At 50.3% G+C, this 14,034-nt stretch overlaps 1 protein-coding gene across 1 annotated transcript in view; it reads left to right on the top strand.

Moving 5' to 3' along the window:
- The first annotated feature begins 11,208 nt into the window (after window positions 1-11,208).
- FOXJ2 (forkhead box J2) overlaps window positions 11,209-14,034 on the top strand; it is a 28,958-nt gene continuing 26,132 nt past the window's right edge. The window contains exon 1 of the mRNA XM_074148117.1: window positions 11,209-12,112. The gene's annotated coding sequence lies outside the window, so the exon portion shown is untranslated. The remainder of the gene's footprint in view (window positions 12,113-14,034) is intronic.

Below are 14,034 nucleotides of genomic sequence, written 5' to 3'. Positions count from 1 at the left end.
CTCATCCAAGATTTCATTTCATCCAGATCTCAGGGGTCTTTCAGTATTCATTTATAACATCCTGATCATTCCGTCCTTGTGCCATCAGCAAATTTCATCCAAATGCTCTTTTTATTTATGCCATGAATTCAAATATGAAATGAGATAAGGCCCCGAAGTGACCTACATTAGTAATCCCTTTTCCCTCTCAAGATTCTGTCTTTGTGGAGCAGTCTCAAAGGCCTTTTAAAAAATCTAAAGATATCAGATGAAATGTTTCTCTTTTATTAAGTTCTTTATGTACAAAAAACTGAAAAGGGGATTTATGAGATACTCTTTGCTTAAGCAATTCATCTTGGTTATCATAGTCTTCCAGGTGTTTTGACATATTTTTTAATTACCATTCCAACCAGCTTTCAAGAAACAGATAAAAGTTTCACTATTCTATTTCCCTGCTTCATCCCTAGCACTTTTTTTTTAAAAATTGTGGGTTACGGTCTGTATTGCCTTCTCTGGTGCTCTGGTACCATGACAGCTTTCTATAAGAGACCAGATACCTTACCCAAGAAGACAAGGTGCCCAACTGCTTCTCACTTGAAGTGCTCTGGAGTTCTTGGAGGTATGCCACATTATGTTTTAAAATTATTAGTTTGGTCCCCCATTTATCCTTATGAGATCTCAATCTCCGAAAGCTGTTTCATTGTGAAAAACAGAGTGGATGCAGGACAAGAATGAAAAAGCCTCCTACATCCTCAAAACTGAAGGTGGATATGAAAAAGCAAATTTTTTCTTGATTGTTCTCTTTAGCCTCCCTTGATCCAACACATCCACTAATTCTTTCACAGGCTTCCTGGTTCTCACACCCTGGAAGACTCTCGTTTATACTTTTCATTCATTTCATTGTTTGCTCTGCAACTCCCCATTTTAGCTTCCCTCCTAATTATTACATGCTGCAAATTCAAGCTTCTCCCTGCTGTAAATGTTGAAGAACCTCTTGCATGACTCCCAGTTCCTCAGAAATTGTAACTTAAGTCACGCGGGTATCCTATTTTCCTTTTGATCCACAGAGATGCTTGTCATCTGAGACTATTATTATTGCTGATACCATAGGTATCCGCAGCACTTCTAAGGATTTTAATCTTTAACTATTAACTCTGATGTCTGCTTCTCAGTCAGAACGCAGCAGCATGAACTGCTCATTAGTTTGAGCTACTGCTATCAAACTTTATATCCTGTCTGCGTTTTCACACCATCTGCTTTTGAAGTGGTAGACAGACTGTTAATCAGACTTACTGTGTGTCAGTGTCTGTGAAGTGTAGTGGCTCTTTGAAAAGCGACTCGGAGGTGTTTCTACATCTACTGTTTCACAGCAACTTCTGCCCGCACTTACAGGCAGACGGCGCTTTCCTAGCTGCCAGTCCTGGGATGTGACCACAGCTTTCCTTCCCTGGCACCGTTGCCTAGTATGAAGAACCAAACTTTGAGGCACAAAATAGGGTTTTCTTCTAAGGACAGCTACTAATTGATCTTTCAGTTTGTTCACTGTAACGACCTGAAACTTCGAATACAATTTTGTCAATTCAATACAGGAAGGAGCAGAATCCAGCTTCCTCTCTTGGGGCTATTTTGATTCAGCAGGGCTAACAAGCAAGAGAAACAGTAAAAATTATTTGACTCCGTCAAGGCAGAGGATTAGTCAGAACACACCTAAGCATCTTAAGTGCTGAGTAAGAAGGTACCTTTTAATGTACAGCTTTTTAGCGGAGAATGACTTTATAACTGTGCTGCACTTCCCTTTGTATCCATTGAGCCTACAGCAATATAACACGTAAGTACCTGTGAGCTTCCGGGCACTAGAATCTGATACTCATTTTCAGTTTTCCTGTATGTCTAACTACTGAAATGTCTCACTTGTCAGTACTTCATAATTTTTAACATAGCAACACTATATAGACCTTCAGAGTCAGAAAAGTGCAATTATCACAGAAATATTTTCTCATGGAAAACTTTTTAGATGTTTTACACTAAAGGAAAAACAGCACGAATTGAAAATGTAGGTAGAACCAATTCACTTCATTCACTGACACCCCTTTCTCTTCCTGAGGAAGCTCCTTTGTCTCAACCAAGGCTGCTAGAACAAAGCACAGCAGACCCTAGGCCACTTAAAGCGCTTCACAAGACCCCAATGCCACAGTCTGCCAGACCGTGACGGCCGGGAATCTTGTCCCCAGGGGTCCCCTGCTCTCTAGCCTTATGAGCACCGGAATTGTACAGGCATCTGCATTTAAGTATTACTTATTCTCATGTAAGCACTTGCTGACTCTGTCAGCTCTGACTTTTCAGCTTGAGCAGAATCTCCAGAACAAGACTATGTACAATTTTCCCCCATCAATCTGTCTAGAAGACGTTGCTCCCAGAGGCCCATTCAGAGCACATCTCCAGCACAGGGAATCTGTAAGGAACGGCTCGGGCAGATCAAGCACGTCGCAGTTAAAACATTCTCCCCGGCTTGCAGGAGATACGAATCCTGACTCCTGCCTCCCCACATTGCTTTCTGTCGGAGAGATCACAGTCTGAACACACAATTAAGTATTTTGCAGTAAGTATTTGTCATTTTTTATCTCCCTGGTATCTTCTGTATACTAACCTAATGTCCTGAACACCAGGGTTTATAATCCATCTACTTTTCACTGAATTTCACTGAATTTTTAGAGTTGGAAGGGACCATAGAGATCATCTAGTCCAACTCCCCTGCTGAAGCAGGATTGCCCAGAGCATGTCAGAGCATGTTACTCAGGACTGCATCCAGGCCGGTCTTGAAAATCTCCAGAGAAGGGGACTCCACACCCTCCCTGGGCAGCCTGTTCCAGGGCTCTGCCACCCTCACCGGAAAGAAGTTTCTCCTCATATTTGAGTGGAACCTCCCATGTTCCAGCTTGTGCCCGTTGCCCCTCGTCCTCTCACTGGCAACCACTGAAAAGAGTCTGGCTCCATCATCCTTCAACCCACTCTTTAGATACTTATAAGCATTGATAAGGTCTCCCCTCAGCCTTCTCTTCTCCAGGCTAAAGAGTCCCAGCTCTCTCAGCCTTTCTTCATAAGGGAGATGCTCCAATCCTTGAATCATCTTTGTTGCCCTTCGCTGGACTCTTTCCAGTAGTTCCCTATCCCTCTCGAATTGGGGAGCCCAGAACTGGATGCAGTATTCCAGTTGTGGCCTCACCAGTGCAGAGTAGAGGGGGAGAATGACTTCCCTCCACCTACTGGCCACACTCTTCCCTATGCAGCCCAGGATCCCATTGGCCTTCCTGGCCACAAGAGCACACTGCTTGCTCATTGTCATTTTGCTGTCTACCACGACCCCCAGATCTTTCTCTTCAGAACTTGACTCCAGCAGGTCCACACCTAACCTGTAGTGGTGCCTGACATCCTCCTTCCCCAGGTGCAGGACCCTACACTTTTCCCTGTTGAACCTCTCATGAGGTTCTTCCTTGCCCAGCTCTCCAGCCTGTCCGGGTCTCGCTGGATGGCAGCACGGCCCTCCGGGGTGTCAGCCACCCCTCCCAGTTTGGTATCATCAGCAAACTTACTGAGGATACACTCGGTCCCCTCGTCCACGTCACTGATGAATATGTCGAACAGCACTGGACCAAGTATTGACCCCTGGGGGACACCACTGGTTACAGGCCTCCAGCTTGAACCCACTCCATTAATCATTACCCTTTGGGTCCTGTCACACAGCCAGTTCTCAATCCACCTCACTGTCCCCTCATCCAGCCCACACTTCCTTAGTTTCCCAATGAGGATGTTATGGGAGACTGTGTCAAAAGCCTTGCTGAAGTCAAGGTAGATGACATCTGCTGCCCTCCTGTCATCCAACCAACCAGTTATAGCATCATAGAAAGCTATCAGATTGGTCAAGCATGATTTACCCTTGGTAAACCCATGTTGCCCACTTCCAATAACCCCCCGCTCTTCAACTTGTTTGGAGATGACATCTAGAATGAGTCTCTCCATTACCTTCCCAGGGATGGAGGTGAGACTAACTGGTCTGTAGTTCCCAGGGTCCTCCATCTTGCCCTTTTTGAAGACTGGAGTGATGTTGGCCTTCCTCCAGTCTTCAGGCACCTCTCCTGTTCTCCATGACCTTTCAAAGATGATAGAGAGTGGTCCAGCAATAACATCTGCCAGTTCTCTCAGCACTCGTGGGTGCATCCCATCAGGGCCCATGAACTTAGGAATGTCCAGTTTGGCCAAGTGGTCTCGAACCCGGTCCTCCTCTACTGGAGGAAAAACTTCCTCTCTCCATACCCTCCTCCTTGCCTCCAAGGCCAGAGACTCATGAGGGGCAGCCTTAGCAGTGAAGACTGAAGAAAAGAAGGCATTCAGCAACTCTGCTTTCTCCGTGTCTTCCACCACTAGGGTGCCCATCTCATTCATCAGCGGGCCCACATTATCCCTAATCTTCCTTTTACTGTTTACATACCGAAAAAACCCCTTTTTGTTATTCTTAATTGTAGTGGCCAAGATGAGCTCAGCTTGAGCCTTGGCCCTTCTAATTTTCCCCCTGCATATCTTCACCGCTTCCTGGTATTTCTCCTTGCCTGCCAGGCCCCTTTTCCAAAGATCATAAACCTTCTTTTTGTTCCTGAGCTCCAGCCAAAGCTCTCTATTTAGCCAGGCTGGTCTTCTTCCCTTCGTGCTTGTTTTTTGGGATTTGGGTATGGCTCTTTCCTGGGCTTTTAAGAGTGCCTCCTTGAAGTACGACCAGCCTTCCTGGGCACCTTTGCCCTTCAGGACTGTCTCCCAAGGGACACTTTCAACCATGCTCCTGAAGAGGCCAAAGTCTGCCCCTTTGGAAGTCCAAGGTGGCAGTTTTGCTGGCCCCCCTCCTTGCTTCAGCAAGAATTGAAAATTGTATCATTTCATGATCACTCTGTCCAAGACGACCTCCGACGTTTACATCCCCCACAAGACCTTCTGAGTTAACTATCAGCAGGTCCAGTAGGGCACTTTCCCTAGTCGGTTCCCTCACCAGCTGCGTCTCTGTGAATATTCTCTGTGAATTGCCTCTGTGAATATTTAGTCATTCACACAAAGAGGAAGAGCTTCAAGAAAAAAGGCCTTAAAAAAGCAACTGACTCCAAGCTGGGTAATAAGAGCATTTACCTAAGATCTGCTGGTACACCTCCCTTTCAAATAGGGTGTTTGACTTTGGGTAGACACAGAAGGAGCAGCCTCCTACTGCTCATGATCCTTGGGAATGAACCTCGCTCTGCTCTGGTACCTACCTACAGCCACTATCCCTGTCTGAAAGATGGAGAGAAAATCAGGTGACTCAGGTTTAAACCTTTGCTATAAATGTATGAGAAGAATGAAAGCTCCTTGCAGAGATCTAAAAAAACCAAGAACTCCTGTAGGGTTCATGAAAATAAGAGACCAAATAGAGGAGAAAGACTTTCTATTTGTCCTTGAAAAGGAAAGGTCATGGTACAAACTAAAGATTTAAAAGGCATAAGAGAAGCAGAATGAAAAGAGACATTACAAACGCACCAATTAGAGGAAAAGCTTCAGTAAGAATTTATGCCTTATCAGATGTCAAAGAATCCAATTACGAGACCGAAACTGATAAAGAACCAGGCAATTCACAGAACTACCTGCTTCAAAGCACAATAAAGTGCAGCTGTAGCCTGAAAAATTACTATCACAAGCACATGTGATGGCATGGAGCCTGCACAGTCGGACTTGGAGGAAACAAAGAGCAAACCATCAGTCACTGGGAAATGAAGGCTGGGACTTTCCAGCTTTTGAAAAAGGCTTTCTGTATTGAAAGCACGGCCAATGTCCCTGTCTTAGACTTCTGAGGGATTCAGGGAAGGGTTCATACAGTTGCAGGTCCTATTGGAATTCATGTAGAAACCCAATGGTGAGTAGGTAGGTGGTGAGAGGCAGAAAGGCTTCTGTCCACCCAAAACACTGTTATCTTTCCCGGCTACTAAAACCCCTGGAGCAGGGCTGATTTAATTTTTTAGTGTCACCTAACAGGGTTACCCTGGCACACTCCTGCAGCAGGCACAGCCGTAACAGAGAACGGCTCCATTGCTGAGAGCCTGAGTGGAATTTAAGTGGGCCAAGAGTCCGCTTCACCCTGCCAATTCAGCCGTACCAGCTGAGCAAGTGACTAAACTAAATTCAATGGCTCCTTTTGCTCCCATCCACAGCGGCACAAAGACAGCCATGACGGCCAGAGGGACACGCCATCCCCGCCACACACCGCCACCGCCGCCCACCCCAGCACTGCTCCCTGCCTGTGAACTGATCCCGGAGCGCCCGGGGCCCAGCCTCCGTCCGGAGACCGCGCTCCACTAGCACAAGGAACGGATCCAGCGCGGCCGCTGCCGTGAGAGACAACATGGAGCCCGGTGCTGCCATTTTACAGGCGCCGCCGCCCCGGCGGGGGGCGGCAGGGGCGGCTGCGGGGGCGAAGGCACAGCGACCGGGCTGCCGGGGCCGGGGCAGAGCGCTTGCCTTCCCCAGGCCGCCCCAGGCCGCCAGACGCGCCGTGACGCTGCGGGCGCGGCCCGGCGGCAGGAGCCCAGCCCCACCGCCCCCGCGCGCATGCGCCGGTGGAAGGACGGCAACACCCGCCTCAGGCCGCGGGGTTAACCGGAAGCCGTCGGCCCTGGACAGGAAGTGACCCCTGCGCACGGTGACAAACAGCCCCGCCGCCGCCGCGCGGCCCTTTGTGACTCATCTGACTGACACGCTGGGGGCGGCCAATGGGAGCTACTTCTCCCTTCCCGTCTGGCCCACCTTCCCCCGGGCCACTGATGGATGGGTGCAGGAGCCAACCAGACTGCGGTTTGCGGGCTAGCCCCGCCCCCCGCCAATGGGCGCTGTGGAATGAAGGCGCTAGCGGGACCGGGGGGGGTGGTGGGGAAAGACACTCTGTAGGCCCGCCGCCGGAGCGCCTCTGCCTGCGGGGGTTGCCCCCCCACACACACGCACACCGGCGGTGGCGGCCTTCCGCCGCCCCAGGGCCGGGGCAGCTCCGGCGGGGCGTTCCGCAGCGCCTCAGTTCCCCGCCACACGTTCCCCGGCGGGATGCGACACGGGGCGGGGAGGAGCCGCCCGGCCGCTGCCTGCGGGGGCTCCTCGCGCTCTTAAGGTGGCCCCGCGTGGCGGGTGCCAGGGGCCCGCCGCCCGGCCCGGCCCCGCACTGCTCTGCCCGCGGCGGGAGGGGAGCCGGCCGTGCCCCGGGAGTGGGGTGGGGTGGGGTGGAGTGGGGTTGGGGGGGACGGTCCCGGGGGACGGTAGGCCTCGCCGAGGTAACGGCGGCCGTCATGACGTCGGGCGGCAGCTGCCTGGTGTGAGGGCGGCGTGCAGGGGTGCTCAGTGGGCTGGGGGGGAGTGAACCCGGCTTGCCGTCAGAGAAGGAGGAGGAGGAGGAGGAGGAGGCCGCTCCTGGCTTTTATGTCCCGGGAGATAAGAGACGGTAGGGTGAGACTTCTGCTGTGGGGACGGGGAGCCGTCACACAGGGAACGGCGGTGGGAGACAAAGCGTCTTGCCTTCGCAGGTGTCCGAAGCCGGGCCAGCAAATGTGTTCCTGGATGCTTGTCCAAGCTTTGAAACTCCCGAGCTCCCGGCAGGTCCTGTTGGCACTGATGGAGGCGTAGGGTACATGCCCTTTCTTGTAGTCAAGATCAAACCACCACTGATGGTGGAAGACCGATCGTTACATGGGTCTACCCTGGGAAGGGAGCAGATGCATTATTTCCATACAGTACTCTGAGAAATGATTCAGGGGACACAACATGAGCAACTAGAGTAAGCTTATATATATTTATTTTTTTACACATAAATATATATTAAAAAGATATTTTCCTGGCCAAAAAGAGCTTTGGAAAAAAAACCCACAAACCAACAACCAAACCCCACTGGGCAAGAAAAATACGGTCGGATACCTGTATGTTACATGGGATTGCTGAGATGCCTGTTTACTACTAGTTGCAAATGGAAGTAACAGTCCTTCAGCCAGGATGTGGAAGAGAATTCCTTCCCAAATACCGTAAGTTTCAATGTCCTAACTGCCAAAAACCAAAGCCACCTCCCACACCTTCCTGGATACCAGAAGCCCCAACTGCCCGCTACCCATCTGTCAGAATTTATAGGTTTCCCTAGACAAATATTAACAATTCAGTCATACGCAAAGCCAGTGGCATCTTGAAAAATTGGGAGAAGGATAAAATACGTTGAATGTAATGTAAAAATAAGTTATGTGGTGACTAGTTTACTTTTTTTTTCATGTCTTCATCTGCCAGCCCTATCTTCTACTTCAGCTTGCAAAGGCTTTGGGATGAATCTTTTTGTTCTCTGAGTGCTAAATACGATAATGGGGTCACGATCTATTTGCTTTTGTGCGTTTCTGCAACACCAATTCTTTGGCCTGCGCCCCAAAGGTGGGATTTTTTTTGTGTTAGATGGCATTTTTGTATTTATGTTCTTTCAAGTGGCGGAATAAGTTAGTTACATCGTTGGTGTTGGTTTTTTTTTGTCTATAAAAAGCAGAGAATATTTCAGACATTCATTTGGGGTAGAGAATCCTGAAAACCGAAAGGAAAAAGAAATGGGGAACACACGTTGGATGCCTGGCACGTGTCAAGTCCAACCGCAGTTTTCAGACACCTCTGCAGTTGGCTGTAGATCAAACAACTCGCAGATACCACCCATCAGCGCCTCCCAGCACAATGAGGCTTCTCAGTCTTGTCTCTCAGTAGAGCTGAGAGAAGCCTATGTACAGAACGGACACAAATCCTAGCTAGAAGGGAACTGCAGAACTTGATGTGAGAACAGCAGGGAGACCCAAAGCCCACCTAGTCCAAAGAGGAGTCCAAGGAGAAGCAGAAGGCCAAGGGAACTGAAGCCGCCATACCCAGGACTGGAGCAAGACTTGGGGGAAGGACAGAATAGGACAGAGCCCTGCTGTGGCCTGTGGAGGTGGAAGGGACAGAGATGGTTGTTGGCCCTTGGTAATGATTAGGGACACTGTAATTGGATCTCTAATGAGATAATAATATGGGAAAAGGAGCAGGAAACCCACCTTGATAGGGAGAAGAACAAGTAGTAGCACAGGGAGAAGAGCTACGGCCAGAGCTGCTGGCACAGGAGCAGAAGAAAGGTTTGGTGTGGGAGAAGAGGACACAGAGTGTCCTAAGAGTATGGAGGTTGAGCATTCATTCTTGTGTCTTCTGAAATGAGGGCATGGGGCTTTTGACCTGTTGAAGGAATGCAAGGAGTTGTTGCAGGTACAACAGTAAACTAAGCCGTGTGAAAGCAGCAAGACTTACAATACAATGTCTCCTCTACTATCAGACATTTTCTATATTAGTTTCCAGAAGAAAAAAAAAAATTACTCAGAAAACGCCGTTTTCTCCCAGCGGGTGTCCTATCCTCTACTCCAAGCCTTACCAGCCATGTTACCGTTTGGGGGGATACGAATGTGAAACTACCCACAGAAAGAAGAGATTATCAAATACAGGGCATCTTTCAGATAACCAGGATAGGGACCTTGAAGGAGGCTCTGTCATGGTCCTGCATTTCAGATTTCCCCGTAGAAGTGGCCTGCCCATGGCACTGGCCTCAGATGCAGGGGGATCTCAGGTAGGGGCTGTTTTTTCTCACACACACATTTTGGGAGTATATCTGATCTATTTAGTTTACCTCACCACACAGTCCCCTTTCATGATGTAAAATAATGGACGGTTGCCTTGTTCTGCATCCCCAGGACTAGTCTTGCAACACACTGACATGAGACTCCCGGTTTTCAGCCAACTGGGTGAAAGCAGGACAACGCTCTATGTCCTTCACAGGGTTTTCTATATGGTTTTGGCCAGTTGTAACAGATTGGAGAGATGGCGATGAGACTTTAATGGGGTTATGGCAGAAACGAAGAAAAAAAAAAAAAAAAAAAAAGATTTGGGGACGTGACTGCAATGGGTTATCGACAATTACAAGGGGTGAGGGAAGATTACCAGGGATGGACAGCTGAATTTTCTGGGGGGTGGGAGAAAGACTGAGCGCCCCGGGCCGCAGCAGGGCACAACCCTAGCGTGGCTGGCAGGAACGGGGCAGGGCACCCCGAGCGGCGAGCGCGACCGGCGGGGGGCTGCCAGGCCCACGCGGCCATTCGGGAGCAGCGTCCCGGGCCGGGGGAGATGCCCGCCGGGCGGGCGAGCGGCTGTTGCAGAGGTGGCCCAGCAGCTGCCGCCGCCAGCCGGGGGGGCGGGAAGGGGCCGCTGCCGGCAGCGGCCTGAAGGGCGAGGACCCCACGGCCGGCGGCTACTTCCAGGGTGAATCGAGACCCCGGGGCGAGGGAGCCTGGAAAGGCCGCGGCCCCGGCTGGTCCAGACGGGCAGCCAAGCTCCCCGGGCGGAGCCGAGCTCTCCCCTCCACCGGATAGAGCGGGCGCGGCCCCCGCTGGGTGGCCGCAGCTCCCCCAGACCGGCGCCTCCTTAACCCGGGGAGGCGGGGGCGGCCGCGGCCGGGGGGAGCCGGGAGAGGCGGAGCGGAGGCCGGGGAGGAGCCGGGGCCTGCAGTGGAGCCGCAGCCCGGAGCAGCAGCCGCGGGAGCGGCGGGGCCTGAAGAGACTCAGCGCCGCCCGGCCGGGGCCCCCCGCACCGGAGGCCGGGGAGCCCCTCGGGGACGAAGCCGAGGCCCGGCGGAAGGCGGCGGAGGCGGCCGCTGAGCCCCGCGCAGGCCCGTGAGCCGCCGCGGCCTCCCGTGGTAGCCGGGCCCGGGCAAGAGGAGCTGGGGCCTGGGGGGAAGCCAGGGACAGCCTCCGGGCAGCCGGGGTAGAGGGACACCCCCGTAGCCTGCCGGGGTGGGGAAGAGACCCTGCCCGCCGCCCCCTACCCCATCCGCAGCCGTGAGGGGACACCCCGCTAGGCAGCCCCGCTCCCGGCGGGGGGGGGACGCCCCGGCGGCCCCTCGCCACCCCCGCCTCGCTGGCAGACCGGGGCGCACCCGCCAGCCCCCTTCCCGACAACTGGAGGGGAAGCCTAACATTTGCCTCTTTCCCCACTAACGAGCCAAAGGTGGGCAGAGGCCCCCAGCACCAAGCCCTGGCCACTATCTAGAAGCAGGTCTGCTCTTCCTTGCCGTGGAATAGAGCCTCTTGGAGCTCCCTCCATACCTGTTTAGGGGAGAGGTGTTCTCAGACCCCGGTTTCTGAGGGTTGTGAGAATAACCCTTACCACCTACTCCCCTCCACTGCTGAGGAGATTCCTCCCCCAAGGAGACGAGACAGCCCTTCCCTAGCTCGTCCCCAGACCAGGTAGTAAGGGGAGTCTCCACAGAAGAAACCCCATATGCCCAAGAGAGGCAGTCCCCGAGATAGAAATAAGCAGGAGCTCCAGATACTTACCTAGTAATTTTAATTATTTTCATCTGCTCAGCAGGCAGCAGAGAGAGCAAAACAAGGGAGAGAAAGCAGAGGCAGATTTAGATCTTCTTCCCTTTTCCAGTTGCTGTTAACCACTGGAGATAAAGGTAATTTCCAATATTGACCTCATCTTCCTTCATCCCAAGGAAGATCCCTAATCCCAACACGGTCTTCTTCAAATATCCTGTGCAAGGAGAGAAGACACGCCTCCTAGTTACAGGGAAAGGAAAAGGCAGATTTCACTGATAATATCGACAGAGATAGCAAGAATTTTTTTCAGAGAAGGAATTGTCCACCCTTAAGGACAAGGTGCACCTAAAGGAAAGAGAAGAGAGATTTACAGGTAGGGAGATTGGGGAAATTGATCTCTGAAATAATCTGGCAATTGGTGAAAAGGCTGTCTCCCAGGGGAACACCCGTTTAGTAGTTAGCTGCCAAAAAGGAGAGAGTATCTCCATCCTGGGATAAACCCAGCAGTTTTAGGGGACTGACAATCCCAAGCAGATTGTTTTAATACTTAAGATCCTGATTTCATCCACAATCCCTTTGCCCTCGAAATATTTCTTGAAGAAGCTCTTGGAATAGACAGCAACACTCTGAGGATGGGTCTCAGAGAAGGAGTGTGAAGGGCAGCATCCCAGAAACCAGCACTGAAGATAATCCATCTCCCTCCAGAAAACCTTCCAGACGGAGTGAGTGACCACTTTATATCACCTATTCCTAGCTGTCCTCTTTAGCCTTCTGTCCTTGTTTTCCATGTCTCTTCTCATTGTATCTGCTTTCGTTTTAATCTTCTCTCTCTCCTTCTGTTTCTGAACCTCTCCCCAGCCTTCTTTTTCTCTGTCTCTCATTTAGCTCCCTTATATGCTATATGGAACTGACCTGATTCTTTCTCTCACTATTTAGCTTATGGGAGACCTTAGCCCTAGTTAATTGTAAGAAGCCTCTCTGCCCTGTCCCTGTTACCTTCTATCGCTGGTGTATTCATCCTCGACTCAGCCTTTATCATCACCAGTGTGAAATTAATTTCTGTCATTTAGGGGTCACTGGGAAGGATAATACTGGCCAAAAAGGCGTTGAGGAGATGGGAGCAGTGATTTGTAGTGCTAGTGTCCAAGGATGCACCCGTGGCATTGGCATGTCAGTTGTTCTCCATGTGGGTCTTACTATGCTCGCAACTGTGGGAATAAAATCATTGTGCAATGCATACCTCGCTGTGCTTGGGAGCTGAACGTGCAGATCCCAGTGCTAGTACTTTGAGATCCGTGTCCTATTGTACCTAGGGGCTGTGGGGTAAATTCTGGAAAGAGTGCCCTTGAGAGTGGGTTCTGTGGTGCTCAGGGGCCTGGGAGTGAAAATCGTGATGGTGCTGGTAAAGCCAAAAGAAGCCATTCTGTTGTCACCAGTCTTCATCTGTGTTTTACACTATGGTCAGGGGCTAGGAATGTGAATCCTAATGCTCTAGTGCTGTGGTGAGCCAAGCTGGCTGTTTTTTGTAAATGAGGCAGTTAATTTCCACTCAGAAATGAGTATTCTGACACTAACATAGCAATTTCCTGAGAAATCAAGTCTGAGAGAGACTTCATCTCAGAGGAAGCCAAAGCAGATTCCTGTAGCAGGAAAATCATGCCTAAGGATATCTCACCTGAGATATTCCTGTTTCTGTTCTCCAGTGAGATAGCAGTGAGGAAATGCAAGATCAAAGGGTCCTTAGCCAGGACAGGAGCCCTTCTGGAATCCATTTGGGAGCACAATGGTTAACAGGGAGTCCCTGAAGAAGGAACTCCTTGGTGTAATATGCTAGCAAGATGAGACAAAAGATGCGAGGCCACTCCAAAGTGATTCCCCATTTTGGCAGAGAATTTTGACAATTATCCGTAGCTTCAGAGGGTGCCTCATTCCAAGGGAAGGCTGAACCATGAAGCATACATATGTTCTGGGGGTACTGTTAGATGCCCTCCTACCTGTTGCCCTATAGTTACGCAATCAGCCTGTTTTGAGTACAGCTGTGTTATCTAGCACAGGGGAAGAGATAACCGAGGCATTTTGGCCTTTGTACATTCAAGGGGGTAACTGACTTTTCATGCTCTTGAGGTTAATTTACCTCGTGCTGCCCCCTTACTCACAGTAATGACTTGACATTTTTCAAGTGCTTTTGGCTCTGATGGATGCCAGGGCACTTTACAGAATATATATGCCAGCCTTACAAAATTCTGCTCTCCCACAACAATTATCTTTTTGTAAATGAAACATTTTTTTTTTTCTTCATTATTAATGATAAAGATTAAGATTTTGGATTTGCTGCCTGCGCTTTAAATATTTATGACAGACATACAAGGCCGAAAGTCGCATGTTAATTGCTGACAGGGCATTCAGTGCTGACTTGGACGCACAAAATTAAGGCAGTCTCTGCTCTGAAAATCTCATGGTCTAAAACACAGCTATACAAAAGCTAGGACATAGTGATAAATTTAAGGAAGGGAATAATTTTTAGAGAGCATAGCTCTTCAGTGTGATCATGGTATTTACGTCAAATGTTTATGACAGGCTAAAATGCAGCTTCCTCTGAGGTGGAATACTGCAGCTGTTCTGCACCATTTATTTTATATAAAAG

This window comes from Numenius arquata, chromosome 1, assembly GCF_964106895.1.
Source record: "Numenius arquata chromosome 1, bNumArq3.hap1.1, whole genome shotgun sequence".
Lineage (NCBI taxonomy): Eukaryota > Metazoa > Chordata > Aves > Charadriiformes > Scolopacidae > Numenius > Numenius arquata.
Note: the sequence above shows the minus strand (reverse complement) of the source record. Positions and strands in the feature narration are given on the sequence as shown.